This window comes from Pagrus pagrus (assembly GCF_965226575.1).
Source record: "Pagrus pagrus genome assembly, chromosome: 5".
NCBI classification, from domain to species: domain Eukaryota; kingdom Metazoa; phylum Chordata; class Actinopteri; order Spariformes; family Sparidae; genus Pagrus; species Pagrus pagrus.
In genome coordinates this window covers 170,620-190,256 of record NC_140189.1, presented here as the reverse complement: position 1 = coordinate 190,256, position 19,637 = coordinate 170,620, and the positions used below count along the sequence as shown (strand labels likewise).

Sequence of the window (19,637 nt, the reverse complement as noted above, 5' to 3'; positions counted from 1 at the left end):
CACATGCACAATAAATTTATATGGATGCATATTTTGTGGTTTGGTCTCAGTTTTTAATTCTTTAACCTTATTGTTACAATTCACCCCGGGTTGTGTTACAACCTACCCCACTACCGGGGTAGGTCTCCCCTACAGGATTTGGGTTAATTTATGTAACTTTTACATACAAATATGTATAGAGAAAAAATGGGCTATTTATTTATGCCTTAACAGTTACCTCCATCCAAGTCTGGCCGTGTTCTTGGCCCCTGTGAACAAGTGGTCGTTCTGGCCCCGGAGTTTAATAAACTCCTCCGTCTGCTCCTTGCTCCCTACAACAAAACGACATGTAAAGCACATGTCCTGTACTGTCAACAGGCAAAATGAGCGCTGTGACGTAACTGGCCTTCAAATGCAGCCTCCGAAGGCTGCAGCCCCTGAATTGGGACACAGCTTATGTGTGCTTTGCACTTTCAGGTCTTAGGGTGGTTATACGAAAACTTGCCATTTTGTGTCCCTCCAACAAAACTGCTCAGTAAATCTGAATAAACAATAAATAATATAGATATATATATATAGTTTAGTGTCCTTGATAAGCCTAGTAACATACAAACTAATTAAAAGTTTTTTGCTTTTGTTTTTAGAGTTTGAAACCCTTTTTTGTGCAAAGCATCTTGCAAGAAATGTAAAAATGGCCTGTCCCACAGTATGATTTGTCTACCTTTACTAGCTAGTAAGGCCAAAAAAGTCAAACTATCACATAAAAACTTAAACCTATATAAAGCCTCAAGTGTTGTTTCATTACTCATGAATGGATTTTATTCTTAATATGTGTTAAATGTTGAAAAAAAAAACAAGTTACTCGGGTCCCTGGGTTGTTGTCAACCCTGTTACTTTCAATGAAAACACCCCTTCAGAGATAATGGACTGTTCCGAAAGTTGCATCATTCCAGGTAGTGAAATCATCTGCCTTTTATGAAGTTGATGGTGAAAAAACAAGTGAGTGTCCTCTTTTTTTAATGAATTTTCTTTGAGTTATGTAATGTCTGACAGGGGGGGGACGAGCTCATTGTGTCAGCCGTGTTACCACAAAAGCATACTTTAAAAAGTTATTTGTTTGAAATTTTAAATGTACATATATAACAACATTTAAGCCTCTCATGAATGCACACCATGTGGTGTCATTACATTTACCACATGGCTAGTAATGGCTGCCAATAACATTTTTCGTCAACCCTGTTACCGTAACAAAAGCATATACTTTCGTCAACCCTGTTACCATTCTAGGGTAACAGGGTTGACGAAAGTATATGCTTTTGTGTGTACATGAAAATATACTTGTCTTTCCAATAGTATTTACATGTTTTTGCAGGTTTCATACCTAAATATCATGTTTTTCTATTTATTCTACTGATAGGCGGGCTACAATTTGTTGAGGTTACTGACCTATACTGATCTATCTTTTTAGATAGATTAAGATCTTTTTATTTTAATAAAAAAATATTCAGATTAGTCATGTTGAATGAAAGATTTAGGAATGTCCCATTATAACTTGATTATAGCCATAACTGTAACTTAAACAAGCAGTATAACCAATACGGTAACTGTTGTCAACCCTGTTACTTGCATAATATTCTAATATAATGTAAAAAATGAAAAGACAAATGTAAAATCAACTCATTGTATATGTTAAGTAAAAGAGACCAGTAATCCACTCAAAGAAATTGTGGTATTATTATTTTGTTTTCATAACGTTTTCTTAAAACAGAAGATGCTGTGAAAGAGTCAATTGTAAATGAGCATATTCATTCATGGAAAAAAGTCAAATCCTCAATATTCTCACTTTGTAAACACACTTAGTGTAACAAGGGGGGTTGTATCTTTCACTGTATATCACATTTGTTTTAAATTTGGATTTAAAACCTTTTCAAACAGTAACTGATATGTCAGTAACAGGGTTGACAAAACACATATGTATGTTGATTATATGTGAAAATAAATAAAAAAATAAGATGGCCTGAGATGGCACGGCACATTTTTCTGAAAGGTAAGGATATACTTCATCCAAAAAGGGGCTTAAAGACTTTTAAAACAGTACTTTGAAAATCAAACATTAAGAATGGTAAATGGCACGTTTTCGTATAATGACCCCTTATCTCAGCTCTACACATGAACGTAACGTTGTTGCAACAACTCCACTTCATCGCCGGTCCACACAAAAGATTCTATTTTCATTTTCTTCGCCATAACTTCTTACCCTAACTGCCACCGTCTGACTGCTTCTTCTGGACCGTTTGACTGCGCATGCTCATAACGTTCTTCTTCTGTGGTATTTTACATTTTGCTAATCGCCACCTATCGGCCGGGCATGGCATTGCAGGCTTCAGAGGCGATCATTTTCGTTTTGCCTCTTCGTATGGACAGAGATATTTCTGTGGTGTGGACAGAGTTCTTTTTTAAAACGAGGCAGAAATATCCGCTTAAAAAAATATCCGTATTCGTGTAGTCCAGGCCTAAATTTAAGTAAACAAGATCAAAACTCACATACTATAATGGCTCACTCACCCAACCCCCAGTTACAAGCTGAGCTCCTGAAATGGTGTGAAGATCTAGGAGTAAATCCAGCCAACGCTTTGATGCTGAGTAATGTACCTACAGAGGCAGTTGTAGCCGATATAACAGAGTCATTGGGTGCTGTAAAAGTACTCGGCCGAGTTCGCTATAAATCTAGAAAATTAGTCTCACAGCTAAAGCATGATATGATACTCTGTGCCAAAACCCAGTTGACCCTAAAACAGCTCCCCCTGAGATCTACCCCCTTGGTGGTGGAACCCCATGGAAGATGACCCTTCTCACATGTGCCACCGCCCCGCCTGATGACTTCACACTGAAGTTGCGGAACTTATTGCAAAGTGAAGGTAAATCACTGAATGACCTCCAACCATTACTTGAGCAAGGCACACCCACACGGTCAGACTCAACCTCCATCATTCGTGCTGTGGGAGAGTTGCTGGAAAAAACAATGCGACCCCTGCGAGAGAACAATGCCTTCCGCAGGTTACGAGCTTTTTCAGGAGTGACACCCACACCTGCAGGGGAGGAGACCCTCGAAAACTGGCTAGAGCAGGCACAGCTAATGCTAGACGAGTGCGATTGTTCTGTGAAAGAGAAAAAGAAAAGGATTGTGGAGAGTGTAAAAGGTCCAGCGTTTGAGATAATCCAGGCTGTGCTGATGCAGATGCGCGTCAAGAAGATTATTTAGCAGCCCTGGAAAATGCATTTGGGATCACAAAGTCCGGTGAAGATCTTTATTTTGCCTTACGATCCCTGCAACAAAAGTCAGGTGAAAGGCTATCGGATTACGTACTTGTCAAAAGCAGTCCAGAAAAGAGGCCTTCCCCCTACTTCCAGAGACCGTGCACGGGTGGAGTAGCTATTAAGAGGTGCAGCATCAGAGTCTGACATCCTGCTACTCCAGTTGTGTTTGAAAGAGAGGTTAAGGAACCCTCCCTGTTTCATGGAGTTACTGAGTGAGATTAGAGTAGAGGAAGATCAGAAAGTGACTAGAGGAAATCTCACCACAAGCTCGCACGCGATGCGCGCGGCAGAGGAGAGTACAGCCCACTCTGCTGAAGTAGATACTCTTAAAAGTCAGGTAAAAGCCTTAGAAGCTAAAGTACAGCAGTTATCAGTCAAAGAAGGACCCCCAGTGTTGCACATTGACCCTGAAGTGCAGTCGCTGAGTTGCTAGTTTGCAACCGCTAAATCACCTCAGAGGGCAAGCAGCCAGGCAAGAGACCTCAATAACACCAGAAAAGAAACCCCAAAGTTTTAAACCAAAACAACCATTTAAACCTAAGAAAAGCAATAAAACTACAGATGGACAGGGTGTGTTTTGCTACAGCTGTGGTGAGGATGGCCACATCACCAAAAACTGCAGTGGCACTGACAACCCCTCCAAAGTGATAAGCAAGCTAATCAGAAACAACCAAAAGCTCAAACATAACCAAAATGGTCCCCCAACCAATTCCCCTGGGCAAACAGGACTTGTAGGCCAACTCAAAAGCAGTACACTAGGGCTCAGCCTGCCAGCAGACATCCCTATAGGCTTAGCATCAGGATCTAGCATAATCTAGCATCGGGAAAGTCATAATTGAAGGATACACATGTGACGCTTTAATGGATTGTGGCTCTAATGTGTCAATTGTTTTTGAAGATTACTATAACAAGCACTTGTCCCATCTACCGCTTTACTCCATTTCAAGCTTGGAGCTATGGGGCCTAAGTCAGGCTAGTTACCCATATAAAGGCTACATTGCAGCTGAGATACAGTTTCTCGAAGATGGTGATCAGTGTGAGCCTAAGGTGGGGCTTGTTTTAGTCTGCCCAGAAGGTAATGGCCCTGAAAAAATGCCACTCATTGTTGGTACAAATGCACGAGCATTCAGTCATGCCCCGCGGTCCGATAAAGTTCAAGGGGACCCCAAGCTAGCTCGAACCATGCATGTATGTACACAGCTACCTACCCAGTCCAAGTCACTACTCCCTCATAGTGATCCTCTGGCTGTAGTTAAGTGGACTGGACCTGGACCTCTCACTGTGCCTCCTGGTAGTGAGCGTTCAGCCATTTGCACCATGGTGGGTAACGAGAAACTCAAAGATAGCATCCACGTGGTAGAGATTCCTTCCAACGGAGCACTTCCAGCTGGAGTGTTAATGCCCCCCTGTGTCCTACTCTCCGCAGAGATGGATTGCAACAGGTTTTCTGTGTTGTTGAAGAATAAGTCCGCCAAGCCAAAAGCCATCCCCAAAGGCACAGTAATCGCCTATGTGCATAAAGCAGAAGTTGTCACCCAGCTGCAGCAGGCAGAGACCCCATCTAGCACACTTGACCCTGCTATCTTTAATTTTGGTGACTCTCCCATTCCAGAGAACTGGAAAAACCAACTGGCTCAAAAAATGGCTGATCGGCCTCAGGTTTTCTCCTTGTCAGAGTGGGATGTGGGTTTAGCGAGAGGGGTGGAGCACTGTATTATTAGGTTGAAAGACCCTAGCCCTTTCCGAGAGAGATTTAGGCGTCTGGCCCCAGCAGAAATCGACGATGTCCGCAAACATCTACAGGAGCTCCTTGCTGCAGGGATTATCAAAGAATCCCGCAGTCCGTACGCCTCTCCCATAGTGATAGCTAGGAAGAAGAATGGCAAGATAAGGATGTGCATTGACTATCGCACCCTTAACCTGAAAACCATACCTGACCAATACACTCTTCCTTGGATTGATGACGATTTGGCCAGCCTCACAGGAAGCCGTTGGTTTTCTGTGCTCGACCTTCGCTCTGGCTATTATCAAATCGCCATGTCCGTGGAGGGCAAGGAAAAAACATTATCAGTTTGAGCAGATGCCCCAAGACATCACCGGGGCCCCTGCCACATTCCAGCGATTAATGGAAAAGGCAGTGGGAGATATGAACCTGCTTCAATGTCTCGTTTACCTCAACGACCTCATTGTGTTTGGTCGCACTCTGGAAGAACACGAAGAGCGCCTTCTGCGCATACTTGACCGCCTGGCAGAGGTCGGCTTGAAACTTTCCCTGGATAAGTGCCAATTTTCCCAGCCTAAAGTAAAGTACATGGGACATATTGTGTCTGCAGCTGGCATTGCGACTGACCCTGACAAAATCAAGGCTGTAGCCCAGTGGCAGCCACCCACCCACTTGAAGTGGCTGCAGTCATTTCTGGGGTTCTGTGGTTATAACCGCAAGTTCATTAAGAATTACTCAGCCATAGTTCGCCCTCTCACTGACCTGACAAAGGGATACCCTCCTGTAAGGAAGGTGAAGAAACCTGCCAAATCTGATGTTAATGACTATTATCGACCATCTGAACCCTTTGGCGAGCGCTGGACCTCAGCATGTACAGACGCTTTTCGCCAAATCATCCACTGCCTTACCAGTGCTCCAGTGTTGGCTTTTGCCGATGCAACAAAGCCCTACATCCTACACGTGGATGCCAGCCTAGACGGCATTTGCTAGCCGTAAATTATCCCAATCAGAGAAAACTACCCTATCCACCAGCTTGAATTTCTGGCCTTGAAGTGGGCCATAGTAGATAGAAGTAGAGAAGTAGAAGTTCCACGACTATCTCTATGGTGCCAGATTTACGGTGAGAACGGACAACAACCCGCTCACCTACACTGCATGAAAAGTGGGATTTTCGTCAGTAAACGGCACTGTAGATTAGAAAATCTCTGGTATAAATAGATCAGGCTCAGTATGGCCTAATTATAGACTCTTAAATTTTAGCTTGAATTGATTCATTTAATGAAAGTATGCTAGATTAATTACTGTGTATGTCATTAGCAATGGCCAATGTTATGTAAAAAAGATACACAAAACAATTTGGTATCCATCAGCTACTTCCAGTCTATTGATGGATATGACTCTGGAGCAGAGTATGACAAGTGTAACCCTGTTGAAATGTATTCAAGATAATAAGAATATAATTGAATAAATAAGTTCATGGGTTAATAAATAGCATTTAAGGTTAAAATGTTAAAATTCAATGACCAGCAGTGAAGTTTTATATTGCTCAATGAGAACAATGAATATTGTATAATATTCAAGGTTTACTGAATGCAGCATTTAAAATGTTAATTATTGGTTGTGTAATAATATTTGTTATTACACGGCTCTATTGAATGCTGCTCTCTGATTGGTCCATCGCTGCGTTCTACGGTCCGTTATTTCTGTATAATGACCACCGTCAAGTATAACAGACCGTTGCTAGGGACGGTGCTCTGGTCCGCCCTGGCAACATATAGCAACATAAGCAAGACAGCACTGCTGAATCATTGTGGGTGATTATTTATTACCTATTTTACTCGTAAGGCCGTGTAATAAGCGGGATAATGTATAGTTAGTCGGTTGTTATGGAGAAATAAACCCCTTCAGGTTGTATGAAACCCCTCCATACAACCTGTCGGGGTTTATTTCTCCATAACAACCTCCGAACTATACATTATCCCTTACTTAAAATGCCTGTAAGAATAGGAAAGAGAGTTGCACAAATGTTTTCTGGATTTGTTATCCTTGGACCTTTTGTGACATTATGTTATTTCAGGACCTTTCTGATTCCTGGACCAATCACCTTCGAGGTCAAAGGACGAGGGGGTGGAGGAACTGAGGTGAAGGGGAAGTGGGTGGAGATGCGTGAGAGTGACAAGCGGAGGAAGAAGAGAGATGCAGGTTGAAAACACAAACTTTTTAATTAATATCTACGCCAGTTTGAAAGTGTTCAACCAGGACTCTTGATGACCAAAAATGTTATTGGTGATGGGTTCTGTCCGTTTTAGTGGACTACTCAGCACAAGAAGACAGAGAGGAGCTTAAGTTAGCTTCTGACCTAGCGGCTAGCAGTGCTTTTGCATGGACTTTGCTAACAAGCTAGCGACAAACGAACCTGACGAGTAAAGCCGTGAGACCGACGGCAAACACAAAGACCCCGACGGAGCCGGATAGCGCTGCGAGTGGTGGACTTTACCGAGAGTTTCTCTTCAGCCCGGACAGCGCTACGAACCGGAGCAAGGGTAAGATTTAGAGAATATGCTTTCATTCTACTGTATAAGGAAACAGATACGTTAATAGATACCGATTCATTTTGTTTTCACAGACTAATCTCGCCTCATAACGAGGCCGTGACCTCCTATTTGCTCAGAGTTATGTCCGCAAGTCCAGATTTACATGACGCCATTGTGTGTAAGTAACTTTTACTGTTTTGTTCCTGTTCCTTCCTTGTTTAATTTTACTGTGACTTACGTTTTTTTATTAATACCACTCATTTAATTGTTTTCCAGCTGCCTGTAAGAGAAGACGGCATCGTTGGCGGGGTATCTGGATGGATTGTGCGACCTCCGTTGTTTCGTAGCCAGGAGCTCACCGAGCTCTGTGCCTGCTGCAGTCCAGATTAGAGGCAATTCCCATGTACAGGACACCGCACCACAGACGTCTGCAAAATGCAAATCTGAGATAAAAATAGCAGGGTCATGGCCATCTTCACTTCCTTCAGGCAAATTTAGGATGCGGAGGTCAGCTCTGCAAGATCTATTTTCCAGGTTTTCAAGGCGATCCAGCAGGGTTGCGTTCTGGGCCTGAAGGGATTTGACGGTAGCTTCAGCTTCACAAATCCTTTGAAAATTATCACCTGTCAGGGTTTCTGCTGCAACGAGTCGGCCCTGAAAAGAGCTAACTTCGTCATGTAGCCCATCCACTGAAGCTACAGAGGCTGAATTGTCTCTTGGATTAATGTGGCCACATCTTCCTTAAAGTTGGTTCGTTACTTAGATAGTTTTGTAATCAGTTGAGACATGGAGACAGGATCTCCGTGTTTGCTGTCGCCAGGTTCTTCCGTGTCAGTAGACGCAGCCGCCATTGTTGCTAGCTTGCAAGCTATGCTATTTGTTCGTCTGATTGAAGTTAAGTGTCTGTGATTTAGGATTATAGCTGGACATTTCGCCGTCGTGAGGGTTCAACAACTATATTTACGTCAATATGCGTGTAAAACTTTGATTATTAAAGTTATTAAGAGAGTTGATCGGGAGCCCCTTCACCCTACGTCTCTCTCCAACATCGCCAAACCGGAAATGAATGTCTTCGAAAAGCTGGTAAAGGACCACATAGTGTCAGTGCTACCTCCATCACTCGACCCGCTCCAGTTTGCTTACTGCTCCAACCGCTCCACTGAGGATGCCATATCCTGTGCACTACATCTGAGCCTGGAACATCTGGACACCTATGTCTGAATGCTGTTCTTGGACTTCAGCTCAGTGTTTAACACAATAATCCCCCAGCACCTGGTAAGCAAACCGGTCCCCCAATGTGCATCTGGAAACTGAACTTTCTCTCCACCCAGTCCATGTGTGGGAAGACACAATCATGTTGAGCACCGGCTCCCACAGAGCTGCATGCTGAGCCCACTGCTCTTCACCCCGATGACCCATGACTGCTGCACAACGTACGATACAAATCACATCAAAAAGTATGCGGACAACATGACAGTGGTGGGCCTTATCCAGGACAAAGAGGAGCTGGCGTACAGAGAGGAGTTGAAACATCTGGTAGACTGGTGTAACCTCAATAATCTGGACCTGAAGGAGATCATCGTCGACTTCAGGAGGAAGCAGCCCACCCACACTTATCTCTACATAGACAGAACTGCTGTGGAGATCGTTGACAAAAGACTTGACCTGGTCCCAGTTTAGAAATATTTTTTCTGGTCTCCAAACTAGGGCCCGACCGATATGGATTTTTTGGGGCTGATGCCGATACCGATTATTAGGGGGGAAAAAATCCGATAACCGATTAATCGGCCGATTTTTTACATTTTTTTTATAAAGTTTTAAAATTTTATTAATTCAAGTAATATATCTACATATTTACTTATTTTTTTTTAACAAATGGCTGCTTTTGAGCCTTTCAGACACTTCTACAAAGAATTAAAGGCAGAAAAATAATTTCAAATCCTTTTTATTGCTGAGTCAAGCAGCATATTAACATGACAACCATCCAACATTAGGCCTACAACAAGGCACCATTAGCTTTAAAAAAATAATAACAGTAAGACATAAATATGCATTGTTTAAAAGAATCTGTCTAGTTATGTGGGCCATTTTCAAACTCATAGCCTACATTAAGCATTTTTCTTAGTTGTGTTTAAATAATATGGCTTACACTACACCCCTGGCTATTTATTTTAACTGTAATAAAGATGATAAACTAATTCTTCTCTGCTTATTATTCAGACTGTAGCGGGTGTGAGTGTGAGTCTGATTTGTCAACCTCCCGCACTCACACACTCGTCATCCTCTAAAATAAATAGCCTAAATAAAAATAAAAAAACCTACTGCTTGAGTGGGATGAGGCCCTGCTACGTACTACGGTAAGCGTGTTGCGTCATTGCGTCATTTCCTGTTGTTGTGTTACTGACTGATAGCGTAACTGTGCTGCTCCGGCTCGTCCAAGCAGATTATTGTTGTATTCCTTCTGCAGCGACCGAGATCCCGCTTGTGATCGGGCACTTGCTGGTCCACTAAGGCATTCAACAATACTCTGTGTTTATAGCTTGGTCGCCGGGCTTGCTGCTGTTTGTAGCTCTCTTAGCTCTGCTGGCTAATCTATCGTGTCCTAGCTTAGCCACTATCAGCTAGCGATGGCTTCTCTCTCTCCCTCCCGCTCTCCTCTTTTCTCTTGCTCAGTGTGCCAGATGTTCAGTTACACCTCTGCCTCCCTTAGTGATACTGGTACATGTATTAAGTGTAGTTTATTTGTAGCGTTGGAGGCGAGGCTCAGTGAGTTGGAGGCTCGGCTCCGCAGCATGGAAACTCCGACTGTAACTGCTGCAGCTAGCCACTTAGCTAGTGCGGACCGAGCAACTGTAGCTTCAGCTAGCCGTCCCTCGGCAACTCCCGAGCAGCCGGGACAGCAGGGCGGCTGGGTGACTGAACGAAGGAAGCATAATACCAAACCAAAGCCCACGTTACACCACCAACCGCTTCACGTTTCAAACAAATTTTCCCCACTCAGCGACACACCCGCTGAGAAACAAACTCTGGTCATTGGCAGCTCCATAGTACGAAACGTGAAGTTAGCGGCACCAGCGACCATAGTGAAATGCATCCCAGGGGCCAGAGCGGGCGACATCGAATCAAATTTGAAACTGCTGGCTAAAGCTAAACGTAAATATAGTAAGATCATAATACATGTCGGCGGTAATGACTGCCGGCGACGCCAGTCGGAAGTCACTAAGATTAATGTTGAGTCGGTGTGTAACTACGCCAAAACAATGTCGGACTCCGTAGTTTTCTCTGGGCCCCTGCCAAACCTAACCAGTGATGACATGTTCAGCCGCATGTCATCATTCAACCGCTGGCTGTCGAGGTGGTGTCCAGCAAACGATGTGGGCTTTGTTGATAATTGGCGGACTTTCTGGGGAAAACCTGGTCTCATTAGGAGAGACGGCATCCATCCCACTTTGGACGGAGCAGCTCTCATCTCTAGAAATTTAACCCATTTCATTAGCCAACAACCAGCCTGACAACCCAGAGTTGAGACCAGGAGGCAGAGCTGCAGTCTTACACGCTTCTCTGAGCTTCCATTAGATCAGTTGCACACCCAAAACTTCATTGAGACTGTGTCTGCCCCCCGACCACCTAAATTAATTAAATTAATCAAATCAAAAGTCCACAGAAGAGGAGTTGTGCATGAAAATCTAATAAAAATTAACAGCAACTCTGCAATCTCAAAACAAGACAAGAGAATTAAATGCGGACTCCTAAATATCAGATCCCTGTCATCAAAAGCTGTACTAGTAAATGACTTAATTTCAGACTGTAATATTGATTTATTCTGTCTTACTGAAACTTGGCTGCATCCTGAAGAATATGTCAGCCTGAATGAATCCACTCCACCCAGTCACATTAATACTCACATTCCTCGAGGCTCCGGCCGAGGAGGTGGTGTTGCAGCTATTTATGACTTAAGTCTGTCAATCATTCCTAAACCTAAATTAAATTATAACTCATTTGAAAGCCTTGTTCTGAGTCTTTCACATCCAACGTGGAAAACTTTACAGCCAGTTCTATTTGTTGTAGTGTATCGAGCACCTGGTCCTTACTCAGAATTTTTATCTGAATTCTCTGAGTTTTTATCAAGTCTAGTCCTCAAATCAGATAAAGTAATTATTGCAGGTGATTTTAATATTCATGTGGATGTCGTTAATGATAGCCTTAGTACTGCATTTATCTCATTATTAGAGTCTATTGGCTTCTCTCAGTGTGTACATAAACCAACTCACTGTTTTGACCACACCCTTGACCTTGTTCTAGCTTATGGTATCGAGATTGAAAATCTAACAGTTTCTCCACAGAATCCTCTTTTATCAGACCATCACTTAATAACTTTTGAAGTTCTATTACTGGACTACACACCATTAGATAAAAACTCCTTCACTAGATGTCTATCTGATAGTGCTGTAGCTAAATTTAAGGAAATTATACCGCTGGCACTAAACTCAATGCCAGGTCTCAATATAATAGAGGACTCCTCCACTAACCTCAGTTCCTCACAAATCGATCATCTTGTTGATAGCACTGCAGGCTCATTGCGAACAACACTGGACTCTATTGCCCCCCTGAAAAGGAAACCTATAAAGCACAGGAGGTTAGCACCCTGGTATAACTCGGATACCCGCAAATTGAAGCAAACATCACGGAAATTTGAAAGGAAATGGCGTTCCACCAACTTGGAAGAATCCCGCTTAGCCTGGAAAGATAGCCTTAAAATATATAGGAAGGCCCTCCGCAATGCCAGAGCAAGCTATTACTCGTCATTAATAGAGGAAAACAAAAACAACACCAGGTTTCTTTTCAGCACTGTAGCCAGGCTGACAGAAAGTCACAGCTCTACTGAACCATGTATTCCTACAACGCTCAGTAGTAATGACTTCATGAACTTCTTTAATGATAAAATTTTAACTATTAGAGACAAAATCCATCATCGCTTGCCCTCAACTGGCACTATTGTATCTTTAAACACAGGAACCTCAGAAACAGTTGTAAATTCTGACTTATATTTAGACTGCTTCTCTCCCATTGACCTCCACCAACTAACTTCGATGGTTTCTTCATCTAGACCAACAACTTGTCTCCTAGACCCCATCCCAACTAGGTTGCTGAAAGAAACTTTACCTTTAATTAGCACATCTTTACTAGAAATGATCAACCTGTCTCTATTAACAGGATACGTACCACAGTCCTTTAAACTAGCTGTAATTAGACCGCTCCTTAAAAAGCCTAATCTTGATCCAGAAACTTTAGCCAACTATAGACCTATATCCAACCTCCCTTTCCTCTCCAAGATCCTTGAGAAAGCAGTCGCCAACCAGCTATGTGACTTTCTTCATAAAAATAGTTTATATGAGGATTTTCAATCAGGTTTTAGAGCACATCATAGCACAGAGACGGCACTGGTGAAAGTTACAAATGACCTCCTAATCGCTTCTGACAAAGGACTTGTCTCTGTCCTGGTCTTACTAGATCTTAGTGCTGCATTTGATACCATTGATCATCATATTCTACTACAGAGACTGGAACACTTAATTGGCATTAAAGGACCCGCATTAAACTGGTTTAAGTCCTATTTATCGGATCGACTTCAGTTTGTACATGTTAATGATGAGTCATCCCTGTATACCAAGGTTAGTCATGGTGTTCCTCAAGGCTCCGTGCTTGGACCCATACTATTCACCTTATATATGCTCCCTCTAGGAAATATAATTCGGAAACACTCCATAAACTTTCATTGTTATGCAGATGATACACAGTTATACCTATCAATAAAGCCAAATGAAACTAATCAGCTTACTAAACTCCATGCATGTCTCAAGGACATTAAGACCTGGATGACCTGCAATTTTCTGCTGTTAAACTCAGATAAAACCGAAGTTATAGTACTTGGTCCTAAACACCTTAGAGATGCATTATCTAATGATATAGCGAGTTTGGATGGCATTAACTTGGCCTCCAGCACCACCGTCAGGAATCTGGGAGTTATCTTTGATCAAGATATGTCCTTCAACTCCCACATAAAACAAATTTCAAGGTCTGCATTTTTTCATCTACGTAACATTGCAAAAATCAGGCCCATCCTGTCTCAAAAAGACGCAGAAAAGCTAGTCCATGCATTTGTTACTTCCAGACTGGACTATTGTAATTCTCTATTATCAGGCTGCCCTAACAAGTCTCTAAAGAGTCTCCAGCTGGTCCAGAATGCTGCAGCACGTGTACTGACAGGAACTAAGAAAAGAGATCATATTACTCCTGTACTGGCCTCTCTGCACTGGCTCCCTGTAAAATCAAGAATAGAGTTTAAAATCCTTCTCCTCACTTACAAAGCTGTCAATGGTCAGGCACCATCATATCTCCAGGAGCTCATATTACCCTATCACCCAACTAGAGCATTACGCTCCCAGAACGCAGGATTACTTGTAGTTCCTAAAGTCTCCAAAAGTAGAATGGGAGCCAGAGCCTTCAGTTATCAAGCTCCTCTTCTGTGGAACCATCTTCCTGTTTTGGTCCGGGAGGCGGACACCCTCTCTACCTTTAAGAGTAGACTTAAGACCTTCCTCTTCGATAGAGCTTATAGTTAGGGCTGGTCCTGGACCAGCTCTTAGTTATGCTGCTATAGGCCTAGTCCGGGGGACAATGACACACTGAGCTTCTCTCTCCTCCCCTCTCCTCTCCTCTCCATCTGTATACATTATGCCTGTATACATGCCCCATCTCTGCATGTCACTGACTTACTTCTTCCCCGGAGTCCTTGTGCTTTCTAGTCCTACAGGCTCCCTTGGATCCTGGCCGCACCCGGGTCGTGGATCGTGGATGCGCCCACTGCTATGGCCCTGCCTGATCGTTGATGCGCCCACTGCTATGGCCCTGCCTGATCGTGGATGCGCCTACTGCTATGGCCCTGCCTGATCGTGGATGCACCTACTGCCATGACCCTGCCTGACACCCATCACTACTGTCGCTAATATTAGTCACATCTCTGTTACATACGTTCCACTACTATTATCGTACTGCATTGCTACATACCATCCTTACCATTGATCACTACCACTGTTATCACTAGTAATCACATTTCCATGTGCATTTAATCATTATTGCTGTAATACATCTTTGTGTACTTTCACTCCTGTCAACCATCGCTTATAATTGAATACATTGTGATCTCGTTGATCTGCTCTGTACATGCGACATCTATTGCACGTCTGTCCGTCCTGGGAGAGGGATCCCTCCTCTGTGGCTCTCCCTGAGGTTTCTTCCCCATTTTTTTTTTTTCCCTGTTAAAAGGGCCTTTTTTTTTTTTTTTTTTTTTGGGGCAAGTTTTTCCTCACTCGAATCGAGGGTCGAAGGACAGAGGGTGTCGTCTCTGTACAGATTGTAAAGCCCTCTGAGGCAAACTGTGATTTGTGAATTTTGGCTATACAAATAAAATTTGATTTGATTTGATTTGATTTAACTCACGTACATCATAACGTTTTAAAAAAAAAAAAAATCAGGAACACTCGATATACTGTAGGCTAATGCTCTTCACGCCGACAGGAAGACCGACTGATCATCTCAGTAATATACCACGGATTTATCATGAATCAAACTCGGACCAGAAAAGTGTTTTCAACTATTTCTGAAAATATCGGCGACAATCGGCGAGTTTTGGCCGATTACCGATTAGTCTCAAACGGGCTATAATCGGCCGATTTAATCGGCTCGCCGATAAATCAGTCGGGCCCTACTCCAAACACCAGTGCTCTACTCTTTAGGTGGTCATGTGACACACTGTTGAATAACGTGCACAGTACAACATTGCAAGCTAAAGGTTTCGTGAGTAGTGGTAGTAATGGAGTCTGTAGCTGGACATATGTCACCTCATAAGCTTGTAAAGTTGACTGGGTTAATAAAAAGTTGAGTGTCTACTCCCACAGGAAACCGATTTTAAAAATAATAAAAAAAGAAACATAAAATCTAACATTACAAGTTTCAGCATTAAAAGTCATAGCACAAGTCTCCTAAACATGCTTAACATTTTAGCTTTGGAACCATGTTTTTAGCTGCAAGCTGTAGGACAAGTAGTGTGTCAAAAAAAGGGGAGGAAGAAAATGGAATAATAAAGATTTTGGAGAACAGTAAAACGATCACCCTAATAATAAAGATTTGAATATTTAGAGTGTGAATGCATCCACGTTCACAATAACAATAAGGATTTAAGAGAACAATAGTGTAATCACTTGTCACCGACACAATGATAAAATGCTTTCTGTATCCTGTTTCAAGTACTGTATTATGTTTGTTCACCTTTCTGATAAAAAACAAAATCCCTAATTGGCTTTCTTGAAATGCTCTCACACCTTTATAATGAATGTGCCCAAGTAATTACTTAATGTTCTACTTCTTCTACAGGCTGGTCATTGGGTAAATGTTACTTGTTCTACTGGGTTTTGTTGGCATTGTAAGTTCTTTCATTTCCACTGGCACTAGTCCTGCAATACAGTACCTCTTCATGTATGGTTCTCTGGGGAATATCAACATGGCCCATATCATCAGCATATTTGAACAACTGCTTTTACTGTAACTGCAGTGAACAGTCATTACATCTGTGAAAATTAAAAACAGCAGTGGTGACAGCAAACAGCCTTGTGGCACCGCAGTGTTCAACATGAGCTTGTCTGAGTATACCCTATTCATCAAAACTGTCTGGGGGCAATCAAAATGTTTGTACCAAAAATACGCTTCTTTTACATTATTAGATAAAGGGTATTTATGAGGCAATCGCTCAGTGGTTCTCAACCTTGTTTGGGCCAGCGCTATCCAGGTCCCTTGCCGCCCCCTATCAAATAAAATGTAGCATTAATTTCTTCCCAGATTGTTGATGATTTAAATGTTTATAATTATGATTATTGCTCATGCTGTTATGTTTATTATTATTCTATGTATCAAATGTTTATCATTATATATATATTTTTTTATATTATTTATATTATTCTGTGTTGTATCATTAGAAAACATTACAAAGCATGTCACTGAATGCCATATACACTGTAAACCCGAACGTTCAAATTAATTAAATAGATTAAGTACTGTATACTCAGTTTTAAAAAAGTTCTACTAACTTAATTATGTCAAGTTTGTGTAACATGTTCTTTGTTTTTGAGTAATTTATACTAATAATGTTTGATTAAATTTAACTTTCTTTATTAAGTAAGCATAACTGAAAAACACAGCTTAAGTACAACTTAATAGCATTAAGTAGGCCTACATATAAGAATGGTAAAGTCTTCTTATTTCTATTATTTTAAATAGGTGGAATTTAATAATAGGCCTTGCACATGCTAAAATACAATAAAATGTCAAAGTGCTTCACCAAATAAGTAAAATCGATCATAACAAATAAATTGCAATCATAATAAAACAACGGCAACAATTTGATTGGAGCAAATGGTCTTAACTGCATTAGGTCTAAATACTCAATACATTAGTGGAAGACAAAATTTATTTATTTGAGTATTTATTGTATTATCAGTTTATATATATATATATATATATATATATGTATATATATATATACGTATATATATATATATATATTATATTTTATGAAAATGTATATATGTTTTATATATATATATATATTATTATATTTTATAAAAATGTATATATATATATATATATATATATATATATACATACAATTTACATACAAGATCAATTTTTATTCCGGGTTAATCTCTGGTTCCCCCTCCGAAGCAGAAGGCGGCGCTAATACACTGGTTGATTACCGCTCTTTGGGGGGGGGAAGACACAGAAGAAGAAAAGTTTGAGCGCGAGCAACGGGAAGCAGCACGGAGGACTGCAAGTTGGACCTACGCGGCAACAGTCAGCCTCACTGGACTTACTGTAAGTTTTGAATGTTCATATATTGTTAATATACTAACATTTAGTTGTATTTTGGGTGCGTGTTGAAAAAAATTGCAGAAATGGCGGGTCCGTGTTTTTTTTATGTGCTTTGCCACGCTTCCAGAAGGAAACATTGTGCTAGCAGGCCTAGCAGGTGTTCAGTTGTGTGTTGCCTGTTGTAATGAGGCAGTTTAAAATGTTGGATACTTGTCCTAGAGGAGGTGGCAGGGCCAGCTCTTGGCATAGGGGGTATAGGCAGTCGACTAGAGCATAAAACAAAGTGTTTTAATCTTTATGAAATTTAATTGAACCCCCCTCTCATGTCTCATGGTGCAACCAACCCCGCTGTGCCCGCAGTCACACACACAGCAGAGGTACCTGCGTGCAGTGATATTGTTTTCAAGCCGTTTTCTTGTTAGAAACGCCAGCATTTTAAACTATTGACCCTTTGCACGTGACGTCACGTTCCCCGCGCGCGAGATACGGACGCCATGATGGACGGCAAAAGAACATAGGCCTCTTTAAGCTCAAACTGAGTTTCTACACTGCAAGTCTGCGTTTTCTGTAGCTTCTAGGGGCGCTCTTTTTAAATTCTATATGAGCAGTGAGACAGGGACAGAGATTGCTTTTAACAGACCACGAGTCAACTGCCCGCCCACTTGTGCTGTGTTGGTTTTAAAACAAACGACCCTGCCTACTTAAGCAGGCCAGCTGCTTTTCACGACAACGATGAATAAATCAGACTTCAGATATTTATGACATTAGCTGTGTATGCATATTAAATAATAATGAACAGAACGGATATGTTTTGGGGAAAAAAAACCCTCATCAGTAAGGCTTTAGTTAGTAGAAATAGTGTTATTGTTGATCTAACCATGCAGTTTAAGTTCAAGTACTGCTGCATTTCTTTATAGTAAATTTAAATTTGCTTGATGGCTTTAGTAGCTTGACTGGTGATGCATTCACACTTTGGGGATTGATCATTAACTTGGAAAAAATTATAAATGGAAGTATTTATTATTTGACACTGTTTGGATGCTTTTTAATTGTTCATCAGTTTATGCCTTTGCATCTCTCTGTTCCAGTTTCAAGAAGTTACGACAGAGTAAAGGAAGACAACTGGGGATGTGATAAAGATAACAGGTAATCCATTTTGTATGTGAATTCTTCTACCAACCATCTCTCTCTCTCTCTCTCTCTCTCTCTCTAATATAAAATATACCTAATAACAATAAATAAAATTAATTTTTGTTTTGTTTTTTTTCTCAGACAATGTTGCAAAAAAGAAATATCTACAAGTGAGTCCAAAATTTCATTCAAGATTTGTCTTAAAAATATGTTAAAAACTAATTAACTAACCAACTACTAAACCAAGTTTACTTAAGCTTTTTTTCATCTATAAATGCTATAAAAACAAATAGTTTTGAGGAAAACATGTTGTCATTTTAAAGTGTTAGCTGTAGTCCATGACCATGTTTTGGTAAGTTAATAGTAATTCACATTTCCTCTGCACCGACAGACCATGGTGATGTCCTGCCCACCAGTGAACGAGCTCATGGATCTCTGGCCTGCTCTCAAAATAGAGTCTGAGGTAATATGGATGAGCTCTCTCTTTAAAGTGAAAATTGTAACTCTTACTCATTTGGCAGCTATTTGCTGCTTTATAAATGTGTGTGAGATTCTTCAAATTGAGCTGTTTAATTGTTGTTGCTGTATTGTCTTCCTGCTGTTATTTCAATGTAGTTGTATGCAGAGTTCCAGCGGATTACGAATCAGAACCTGCCCAACACATTCTATGCTGAGCTTGACCGCCATCTTCCTTGACTGATGACCTTATTCAGACAGAAGGCATCAAAAACTGGGACGACAGCAGATGCCCTGGCTGAAATTTTAAAAATCCATGATGAACAGGTAAATAGATTATTACACATTTCAATGGTTGAACCAGTGGAACATTGGACAGGTTCAGTAATTCAAATGAGCTGTTAGAATTTTGCAATTAGTTGTGATTGCTATTTGTCTGATTGCATTAAAGATGTGAACAGGTTATTTGTGGACATGGGTTCTGATTTGACTGTTTAAAATTCAGTAAACTCTTCACTATATACAATTCTGTTTTTATCTGGAAATAGGAAATGCATGACATCCACACCAAG

At 41.2% G+C, this 19,637-nt stretch overlaps 2 long non-coding RNA genes across 2 annotated transcripts; both read left to right on the top strand.

Annotated features, from left to right (window-relative positions):
* The first annotated feature begins 7,133 nt into the window (after positions 1-7,133).
* LOC311257291 lies at positions 7,134-12,290 on the top strand. Its single transcript, XR_014622606.1, has 4 exons — positions 7,134-7,222; positions 7,330-7,563; positions 7,647-7,732; positions 7,831-12,290. It is a non-coding gene; the product is annotated as an uncharacterized lncRNA (long non-coding RNA).
* Positions 12,291-18,559: 6,269 nt separating this feature from the next.
* On the top strand, positions 18,560-19,160 carry LOC311257362. The gene is made up of 3 exons (XR_014622611.1): positions 18,560-18,624; positions 18,751-18,779; positions 19,001-19,160. It is a non-coding gene; the product is annotated as an uncharacterized lncRNA (long non-coding RNA).
* The last annotated feature ends 477 nt before the right edge of the window (positions 19,161-19,637 follow it).